General features: G+C 43.3%; 1 protein-coding gene across 1 annotated transcript in view; it reads right to left on the bottom strand.

Moving 5' to 3' along the window:
- LOC100744970 (solute carrier organic anion transporter family member 74D) overlaps window positions 1-11,821 on the bottom strand; it is an 83,619-nt gene that overhangs the window by 69,858 nt on the left and 1,940 nt on the right. The window contains exon 2 of the mRNA XM_024367011.2: window positions 11,091-11,127. The gene's annotated coding sequence lies outside the window, so the exon portion shown is untranslated. The remainder of the gene's footprint in view (window positions 1-11,090; window positions 11,128-11,821) is intronic.

Raw genomic sequence — 11,821 nt, forward strand, 5'->3', positions numbered from 1 at the left:
TCTAACGATTCGCTAGCCGCGCATTGATATTCTAGCGCGGCCATCGCGTACGCCCCTGGCAAATGCCCAGTTATGCTCCTCTTTCTTCCTTTTCCTTTGCCCACGATCGCGAAGGACGAGATGATAGATCGATCAGTGTCTATTTCCACGCAGCCATCGACGCATCGATATCCGTGGAAAATCGGCTTCCATAGAAACGGGGTGGTGCACCCCGGCCGTTTCTCTACCTGCCACTTGACCACCGCTGACCGTAGGTGGAAAAGTTAATGATATCGTGGGCGGACGGTGTTCGTTGTGCTGGTCAAGACACCAGGCTCGTCCGCAAGGTCCGTTCATTGATCTTACTTTTAGCAATTTCGTCCGGAGTGCGAGCTGTTACGGAGGGGATATACGAGACTCTTTAACGGTGGTGCTTTTAGCACTTCTCTCAACTTCTTGCTCGGTTACTGCAAAAAGAATGCGACCGGTCGTGTGGAACGTAGAGCCTAGGAAGAAACAATTTGCCAAGGGTTACGGATTGCTCAATTGGTTAGACAGTCTGAACCGGTTAATGAAAGGCCAATGTTTGAGTTCTGGCCCATCTGATATTCGCTAATCGATAACTTCATTTATCCTTCGGTGCCAGTTCGGTTCCTTAAAATTTTTAACCTAACCGAAAATCTATCTTTGAGGAGCACAAATTTCTTCAACGTGTGTCGTTCTAGAGGTTATCGATTAAAGAGAAGTAAAGAACGAACAAACAGGCACACGCCTATCGTTCGACATGCCGCGCGTACACGTTCGTCGTATTGTTATTCGCGTGACGACCGCTACGGCCCTGGCAGATGCTCAGTTTTTCTATTAGACTCAACGTCAAACCTTAGGAATGTCTTCTGGCAGCAGATAGGCCTGCAAGCCACATTTCCATTCGCACATCTCGTAATATTCCAACGAGCCATTGTGGCGCAAACGCGTACCACTAAAAATCTGTCTCTTCTCGTAGAGAAATCACTGGCACGTGAACGTTAACCCGCGGTGCCGTTACCACGGGTCCAAAATACGACTGAGAAACGCGAAGGAGTTCGTTAGCGCCTCGGTATTTCGCAAAAAGATACACGCGAATCACACTGGTAATTAGACGAGCGCTGAGAACAATTTCGAGCAGTTTCTTTCACAGTTAGTGTGTCTAGTTTGCCAACAGCAGTTTGGAAACAACTTTAACCAAGAGTATGGAAGAATGTACTGCACGGGAACGGTTTAATTTCCGGTTGAAAGAGAAGAATAGGAAAAAGAGGCGAAGCCTTTGTTTAAGGGAAGATATCGTCACGCCAATGGCCGCTATCTGGAACACGAAAATCGTGGGATATAACTGGGTCACACCACGTTTCATTCTCGTTTCGATGACGACGGCGACACAAGACGTTCTAAGTGGAAAATGAGCGAGTGCTCGCTACCGTTCATAAGGTTAAACGAGTGTGCTGCAAACAGTTCGCCGTGTGTAACATTGTTAACTATCCCGAGTAGGGAAGAATATAACCGTCGTCGAGTGAAAACGCGTTCATCATCCAGCGAACGGTGACTATCGTACGATAATTGCAGGTAATTGGATAATTTGTCGGAAATACAGCCGCGTGCATCGCACGATTGACGGGAACATCGTGCAACTAGGAAAAGTGAACGCGTAATTACGACAAAGAAGCATTATAGGGAAGAAGAATATCCACGAGACTCTATGAATACCTATTACTCGATCCTATGCTCCGTGCACTTGCGTGTTAACGCGTTTCATGCCATGTGCGTTCATGTTTTTGGCGCGCGATAAATTTTCCATTCAACCCACTGACGTTTCGAGTGTATGCAAAAGCAGGAGATGACGTACACGTGACTGGAAGGGAAAATCGCGCGCGAAGACCGCGTTCACGGAACGTTTTAACGAATTTCATCGTTCGAGATCGGACGATCGTTCATTTCTGCTTCTGCTATTTCGCGTCTTCCGAAACGGCACTAACCACGATGCTTTTGAACCGCTGCCGCGAGAATTTCGCTATTAACGTTACGTAAAGCGATTCGTTTGGCGGCAGATATCCGCGAATGAATATTTATCATCCGGGTATCCATGTTACTATCTAAGGAGCGATTCATTCCCTTCGACAACTCTATAATTCATAAACGACACGACAATAAACCACGATGTTTGTTGCAATACGCGGTGTATCTCGTGGCAAAGAATGAGACGCTCGTTAAAGAGTTACACTCGACTCATTCATTAATCGCAGCTTATTTATCCTGCCTACTGATCGCCGCCAATCCACTTGCCATAATTTACCTATAACAATTACCTACATAATAATACGGATAAGGAAAAAGGAGGATAGGGTTGTCGTATAGTCTACTGGAAAGACTGAAAACACGACTTCTTGGAAATGCTAATTATCTAATTTATAGACTTTGTACGCTCGCAGCACGTTCCAAGGATGACGGACCGAGGAAAACGTGGTCGTCGTGAAAGTCGACGAACGCCTACGAGATGCTGATTTAAATCGCGCCATCATTGCGCCTCTGCCAATCGTACACTGCGCGATAAACGTCTCGGGTAAGGTGTGTTTCGTTAATCGTGATAAGCGAAGATGCGGGTAGATCACGATGCCTTTTACAGGTGGATGTGACAACAGGTGAACCTTGTATTGCAATAATTTATTCGAAAGAAACGAACCGCCGGTAGAGACTATGGTTCGGTAGCGCTTTCCTAACTGACCGTACATCTCACGCGTAATATCACAAGCTCATTTCACGAACACGGGTTCCAAGAACTGATAGAAATGATCAATTAACGAAATAATATTCTGGCCAGCTAACGCGATACTGCAGTACATGCGATTCGTTAACGCAACCGTATACGCGTGTACTGTACGCAATTGCGGAACAAACGAAAGTAAAATCGGGTTTGGGATGAAAATTTCACTCCCTATTCGATCTTGGCTAATTTCATATTCATTGGATCGTAAACTTCGTATCTTATGCATCTTATATATCTCTCTGTAGTTTCTTACCTCGATATTCGAAAAAAAAAAGCATCGAACACTGAAACTTCTCGAGCACGTTGTATCGATTTTCGACGCTGTTCGCTAACACAACGCAAAGGATGGATATTGAAAGATTTAGGTACAGTAGTTCGGCCCTGACCGTCCGATCGCCGATAGAAATGTCTCCGGTGGCCGACAATGACCTTTCCTTCGTTTCTGCCGTTCTTTCTAACCGCCACTCTAATTGGTCCACTGGATCGACGAGAGAAGCTACGAGGAAAAGAAAAAGAGACAAAGCAGACGACGAACCGATAACCGAAAATTCTCTTTCCTTTATCCAATTTTAAAGTGGGTTACACGAACGAAACAGGCTCGACAGAGGAAATGTCTGGAGTTAGAAAAACGTCGAATGTAGGTTAATCGATTGCCAGGTGAAATTTGGCAATTCGCCTGATTAAAATTTGTTTCCGCCTCGAGATTTCTCCGCGTTCTTTAAATATTTCTTGATATTCAAACGAAACCAACTTTCTCGATCTTATGGTAATCCAACTCCTTAAAATTCTAACGGATCCACAGGAAACATTTACGGGAGACTCTTTCGAAGCTTTTACGATTTTCGTACTAAATTACACCGCAACAAGCACAAAGCAACCTCGTGGCTCGGTCCAGTTACTCGTCGTTCACAGTTCGTTAAAAAACAACGATCGATCGTGCGCCGAGATTGTTCAGCAGAATTCACCGTCATCGACCTGGTATTAAACGATCGCGATGACACAAAACGAGCGATGAACTTAATTAGAATGGAGTAACATCTAGCTGACGGAGTATCGAATCTCGCAGCGGAACTGGAGCGTGTTTTCGCCAATTAACGATATTAATGAAAGCATATTTGCCGTTTGCCGCGAAGCGCGAGTTCGCGCACCGACGCGAGATACAAGACTGATCGATAGGCGACATTCGTGCTACGCGATTTGCATATGTGTATATGCAAATTCCTAGGTAATACAGTCAGTAGCATGTAATGTACGCGTTTCTGGCGTGGCGCGTTATAAATCTCGTCGCTGGCCGATATTCTTGAATGGCATGATCCGGATAAATGCACACGGATATTCGTCGATGCGATATTAGTTTCGGTTCCCGCGGCAAATAGCGAGCTACGAAACTCTGCGACGATATGTATAACCGCACCTGACAGAGATTAACTTTGTTCTTCCTTTTTTGGGCCATTCTTAGTCCGCTCGATTTTTCCCATCTTTTTTCTTTTTTTTTTTTTTTACTGTAATATAAGACAGTGGTGAAAATCAATACTTGTCGGCTTTTTATACAAATAATAAACTTTAATTATTCGCTTAAAAATTAAACGACAGTCTCATTCGGCTAAATCGATACTGGGAAACGTAAAAAAAAAAGCGTCGATCCTTCGAACGAACTTATCGAGATACGAACGATTGAGCCACAGTTGCTACTTCCTTCCATAAACGTAGCTGGTGGAAGTTCATCCCTGGTCAATCTCGAGCGATTATCTCATTTTCCAAGACACGGTCGTCAGGGTAACCGGCACCGTTGTCACAATCGACGAAGATGGAGTGGCGCCAAATGTCGTGGATGCAATTCTCAGAGAGTACCGGGTGAATGACAAGTAAATCAAGCGTATAATTGGAATTCAATTCGCACAGTGGCACAGATACACGGCATTAGAATTCCGCTTGCGGGCCTCGCCGTTGTACGCTAGCTGCTTGAGGCGAACACGCACGCGCGTGCACGCGCACAAACGCGTCGACTGCAAAGGCAAGGTGTAAACCGGCGATCCGTCTTGCAAGGTATCGCGAGGACGGTGATACGATACGCGAATCGCCGCCCCATTTCGAGAAGGAAAGTGCAGGAATGCGCTAATGAACAAGCAGAATCGGTCTGCGAGTAGGCGTAAGAATGCGATTCTACGATCGTAAATTACAGCTAGGGTACACGCGTTACTTGGCTACGGGATAGCGAGAATGAAACCAAGTACCAGTGTTCTCTTGTTCCGATCGGACTCGATTCTACGAAGATTATTATCCTATTACGTTGTGATTAATCGATAAAACCCTTCGTCGTGCAAGAATTATTCTCAAGACGAAGAAATAAAACGGTCTGATGTGACTGAAACGAGCTGTATGGTTCTTGCTAGAGTGAATCTGATACCAAACCTCTCGTAGGGAAAACCCGCACGCGACAAAATATTCGAACGCGAGACGAGCACAGTTTCTCGATTCAATTCTATCGCGAAACCTTCCGCGACGGCATTTTACATTTACGTGACTCGTATTGTTTCGCTTCCAAACACCCAGTAGACTCTCGATTGCACTCGACACTGAAACTCGCCGGGACAGAGGGCATAAATAGATAACTGCATCGGCCGCTCGAGAGGCTATCGCAATCCGAACGCAACGTGCCCTCGCTTTGTACGAGAATATCAAGCGTGAGCATGCTCCAATATCGCCTTCTTGCGCGTATTTCACCCACGTACCTAGCGCAAGAGCTTCCAAAAAAATAGAAATACGCGAAACCAGACCTCGCAATGTCGAATATTTCTTCGGCATTAAGGTACACGTTAGAAATATTCGCTCCCTTGAGACGTCAAGTAAAACGCCAGTTAGAAAATGGAAAAGGGAACGAGCTGCTGGAACGCAGAGGGCAAAATACAAACGACAAAAGGTAGAACAGCGTGATGGCAAGATATCATTGGTAGGAAGGGTGCCGGTGGCGACAGTAGGGGGTGCACGGGACTAGAACCTAGAAGGTTAACAAAATCAATACCGGTGGGTGGTAGAGCTGGTGGTCGGCTTGCTGGGGGGCTAGGTCGGCCACTGACCTTTATCCAGGCCAACTGCATCATCCCCATTTCTACGCGCGCACGCACACAGCAGAGGTCGTCTATTTTCACGGTGAACCATTTTCGTCGGATGAAAACAATCCGACCATACATACGATCTCGTACAGTCGCCTACTTATTACTCTGAATGTCTGAGTAGAAAGAGAGAAGGAGGAAGCCGGGTCTCGACCTTTCACGCTTGATGGAATCGCGACCATCGATCCTGCCAATAAACGCTTCCTCGACCGTGCTCTCATCCGAGTAACCCCTCTCTGGAACTCGCACCCTGGCGAACGACTGGTTTACCAACTGTCTTACGAAGAATTAAAAGCGACCAAGATGGTAATTCGTTTCGAACGAACAGAATATAAAGGGTGGACGGTGCGACTCGAAAAGCAATCGAGGGAAGGATATCGAAAAAAAAAGAGTACAAGTATAGAAGGCAGAAACGTTGTTCCAGTGAAATTCATTGCGCCTTCTCACGACGCGCACGAATGAAATGCTGCTCTTTAACACGAATCAGTGACACCGATAAGCGGTGCATTTAATCAGAGTTTTAGTCGCCGACCTTAAAATGCCAGAGAAATATTCGTTTTATCGGATTTATCGCTTTCGTCCGTGTCTCCCTTCGGCGAAACAGCCCAGCAACTGGCTCGATCTAACGTTCTTTTAACACCTAAATCGCATCGAATAGCTGATGCACGTTTCTCTGCGTTATCGAACGACCAGATCGCTCGCTTACAAATTCCAGCGATTAGCCTAGTTAGGCGGGAGGAAAATAGCAAGTGGAATAACGCGTATCTGCGTCGTCAATCTGAAAATAACGAGAGCACGAAGGGCTGTTTTAGATCTTACGAGTTGCTCTGAAACGGCCCAATGGGATATCTTTCGTCACGCGAAGTGCCACGAAAATACACGATTCTGCATGTTCCACGTTTAAAATTCGATCCGTCCACTTTCATTACCAAGTGAATACGTTCGCTCCGAGCAGTTAAAAGTTTGCGATAAAACAAGATTCACGATGGAACATAGATCTCGAGAATCGTATACTTTAGCGTCTGAGATATTCTACGTAACACGCGCAGAAACGTTTTCAGAAAATGTTAAAGGACGTCCACGATGCGTGCAGCTGCCGCGTATATATTCACGTTTAAGACGAATCATTAGACCACGTCGTTCCATGGAACAAAGTTGGCGCGTATCTTGTACGAGTTCCGCTAAACATCGCCTTTAACTATCAGCAAATGCTAGACGGAACTGAACTTCTATGAACCGAATTGGAGCGCCGAAGTAAAAGTTCATCTCGCCTATATATAGATTATTTAAAATTTCTAATCCTAACCGAGAAACTTGATAATCGAGATTGTTATTAATTCTATCACAATGCCATCTTCTCGACCCGCGATGTATGTAATACGGAATACAATACGTAAGAAATTCGATCGATTATCCGAGTCGATAATCGGTCAAATTGTTCGCGTACTATCGTATCACGCGATCTTGTAACTTCGAGGACTCGACTCTATAAATCTCGTATATAAAATCGTTGCAAGAAGATAGAAACTATCATTACACATCATTAGACCGATCGAGTAATGCCGAGTCATAAAACATCAGTGTTCGTATCAGCGTTTCGATAAACGATCCAATGCTTTACAGACAAAACGAAACTAACAAGATTTTATGTGCGAGAGGGACTATAAAATATAAAAGTCGGCTACCTGAACGCGACTTAATCGGACAAAGAGAGACAAAGAGAGAGAGAGAGAGAGAGAGAGAGAGAAACGGCCGGTTGAAACAAGAGACGACGCATTAGCATTTTTACTAGCGAGAATTAGCATGCTACACGTTAATGACTAGCGATGCCGCGATTTAGGCCAATGAACGTCGACGCCGGCGTCGATGATGGCGGTCGTCCTTGCCAAGCAATGTTATCCTGTCGGCAACTGAACCATCCGTCCACATGACCCGCTTTTTTCTAGGATGTGGGACGAACTACTAACGCACGCTCTCCTCTCCGCTGCTCTCTCTTTCATTTAGAAATCCACGCATGCAAGAACACCGCTTCATTGACAGATTTCACGGCAAGCCGATCCGCTGCGTAGATCATGGGGTTTGGCGCAAACTATGCGCGATGTATGAATGCTAGTAATGATGTAATCGAATACGATTCGCGCATACGAAATTACCTCGCAACCGACCGATGCGGTAATATGAATTTAGAAGAGAAGATACGAGGCGAGGCAGGGAATTTGTAACTTTCCATTTGCTCGATAATTTTGCTACTGTTAACGTAACATATAACGCAAAGGGGAGTGTAAAATAAGCGATGGACGATAATGATACAGAAACGATACCTAGTTGATGGCGATTCGCAACTATCTAAATTCAATAATTCGATACGTTGAACTGCGGATGGATCGTGTAGTATTATATTGTCCAAAGTCCAAACAAAGTCTGAAAAAGAATGGAAACTATAGAATCTGTATTTTAAAATGCAGTATCATCTAAAGCCAATGACTAATTACGACGAACAAATTTACAGAATCGAACGAAGAACGTCTGGGCTTAAGCAGTTTTAATTTGCCTCGCAACCGAAGATTACAGTGTCATTCAATGTCTGTGACGAAGCATTTTTCACGGTCTAACAACGTCTGATCGGGTACTCTCCATTGCTAGACCTGACCTCGAACGAAACGATACGCAGAATCGAGAGAATCGAACGATACATGATTAAACTACGCGGCCAGATCTACGCTACGTATAAGCAGAAAGGTTCAGTGAACGGGACATCGTTCTACAATAACGATAAGGGCTTTGCATATGCAGTACCATCGCGTGGCTGTTAATAGAATAGGGTGACGGAGGGTCTTGTTCTACGTCGATGGAACAAATGAAAAGAAATGACGGCCAAGATGAAGATAAATGGTTCGCGGTACTAGACTCGATCTCCTAAAAGTAACAGAGGCAAATCAGCAGAACGAATCAAACGTCTCGACGCGTCACTTCACAACATGTAAAGTTCATAACGCACGAGCGACGACCTCGTTCTGCTTCGCGTAGCGTGTTTCGTTCGTAATTTCACTCGTTCCTTTCCCTATCGCGCCAATGATTGCTCGATAATTAATATTAATTCCAAACTTCGTCGTGTCGACTATCATTTGCTTGACAAACATCGACTCTGCAATTCTCTTTTAAGCGAGGTCGTTGATGTTAAACAATGTTAGAGTAATTTAAGCGTGCATGTGTGTTTGTGAGACTCGTCTGGAATTTTGATACATATAATTAATTGATTGGAAGATTAGAAAATGGAGGTTCGTCGTGATAGGAAAGCGTGGTCGTGTTCACACGGAAGATCGACTGGCATTCCCGACGGCCGTTTGGTTAACCTACGCGGAATTGCCGATTAGCCAATTCCCGCCGATGCAAATGACGCGGGATCGTACGACCGCCACTTCCGACGTATTATGTAGATATTCACGAGGCGAACGGAAATTTTGGTGTAGAAAGCTTCGCGTCCGTTCCAACCCGTCTCGCCTTCAAATATTTTGCGTTTCAAATCGCAACCGTGATTCATTCTACGCGAGTAGAACGCCCCTCTAAGCCTCTACCAGAAACTTCGTGGAATTCTTGAATTTTTATAACGCGCGCCGGCCAATGCGGACTTCCGTGAACCGATAGATCGGAACGTGAACAGCATTCTACACGAGCTAATCGGACATCGAGCAATGCATTGGCACTGTTCTCTGCTTTAGCGTAGTTTTCTAGAAATTACACAAATAATGTACAACTCGCGATGTATACAAAGAGAAACGTACGACAAGAGGTCGTCTTTTCCTCCACCTTCCACGAAGTTAGCCATATTTTCATCTTCAAAGCGGATTCTCTCGTGAAACTAACAGTACGTCGACGATAGACACGGATTCATCTCGAGTCCTGCACGCGTTATAAGGATAAGTGATACGCCGGCTGTTGAACGTGTATGTGTAAATACATGAGTCTCCACACGCATACTGCAATGAGATCGCATTGATTCCGCCGAGATAGGACACACGGTGGTAAATGAAACCGCGAGTCCAGGACTGGACGGGTTCAACTGGCAATTAGATCGGACAATAACCTTCTATCAACGAAGCTAAGGGTTTCAACTAAATTGCAACACGTTTACGCTCGACGCGGTGGACGGAGTAATCGTCTAACGGCGATCGATGGAATAATTTCGAATTTCGTGTTCCAGAAACAATGTACATCGATAGTAGGACAGATTGAAACGGTGTTGAAAGAGAAACGCGACGACGCGTTTAACACGCGTTCATCAGTTAATTACGCGAAAAAATAGTTAAGTTACTTTCCGCATGCAACCGACCAAGCCACTAATTAGGCATAACAGCATGCAATGGAAACACGACACGTGACTTGTGTGTGCGTGTACCGGCACATTTGTTTTCTACGTACCGTTCTTTTACTCACGATTTCGGAGCAAAAGGTTAAGGCTATTCGTAAGCCTCCGAGAATTGTTAACAAAATAACAGTGATAAAGAAACATAAAGCGAATAATACAAGTTTAAAATACAATAAAACGTAAAGCATTATTATTTAGAATATATAATAGATAACGTGAGAAATTGAAATTTAAAAAGAAAAAGTTGTGTTTTAAGTTCTAAGTACGTTTTATATATTTATCATAAGGTGCGAGCGTCTAAATGCTAATGAACGGTAGTACATATCTCTGTTTTGCTGCTCTGAATTTCAATTTATGAGATATTCTCACTCTCATATTGCTCGTTCGCTTTCCGATGTTGCCAGATTCTTACAGAATTCTAGATACATAGGCCGAATTTTTCTCTAATATATATTGCTATTTCATATTTAAGCAATATAACCTCGTGCATTTCGAACATTGTCTATACGAGGTACAAAATTTTTAATTTACTGTCTAACAACCTGTTGAACAACCTGTTTAAGAAAGATTAGGAGTCAGTACATTTGAATTAATTTTTGCCATTGATGGCACAATTATATGATTAATGATTAGTTTTCTTGAATCTTTAAAAATATCGTCGGCGTTTTACTAGCATTTGCTTCACGACCTATCCTATAGAATTACGGTCTAACCCGACATCACTTCGCATATTAAGGTATAACCTATGTTCGAAACGTATAACACAAGGCCATAGTATAACCCTAACGAATAATCTAAAGTTACAAAGTAGTATGGAAGGAAAGTCGAGACTCACCACATTGCTTTTCTCCAATGACGGACGGATGCTCCGGCTGCAATTAAAAAAAGAAATGTTTTTGTTAAAGTACGATGCAATACGAGTAACACCGCAAGTAATATTTTTAAGTTGCAATACGATGCAATACGAGTAACTACATATACGATACATATACGATACAATACGAGTAACTACAAATAATATTTTCAAATTACCGCCATCTATCTATTGACGCCATCTACAGTACTATTTTTCAAGAGAACGTTATTCTTCAAATAAAGTAATATGATTCTATACGATTCTTAGATATACATACAGAATTCTTAGATATCTACCATTCTTGTCGTATAAAACAAATCATAAACAAGTTATTCAGTTAGATTGTTAGATCACAATTCCCTACCTGAGAAACTCTCATATATTTTGTTACTACGTACAAAATTAATATTCAATTAGAATTACAAAACAATGCATAGTCTTTTTAATTCAAAAACTTGCATCTTAATCTTAATCGTAAATCCTTTGATCAAAGGTATATACCTATAATTCAAGTATGTTTCTCATTACCTTTTAACGTCATGCAATAAAATGCGTTACAACCTTGTGCTGTTGTATAGATTATACATTGTCGATGAAAAATCGCTTTCACGTATTTCAAAGCATGTAACAAATTGTATTGTTACGAACACTCATGTACAAAACACTCCGATTGGTTATATTTAACAATTTGCAAAAGCTCAACAATTTCG

Source organism: Bombus impatiens, unplaced genomic scaffold (assembly GCF_000188095.3).
Source record: "Bombus impatiens unplaced genomic scaffold, BIMP_2.2 scf_0264, whole genome shotgun sequence".
Taxonomy (NCBI): domain Eukaryota; kingdom Metazoa; phylum Arthropoda; class Insecta; order Hymenoptera; family Apidae; genus Bombus; species Bombus impatiens.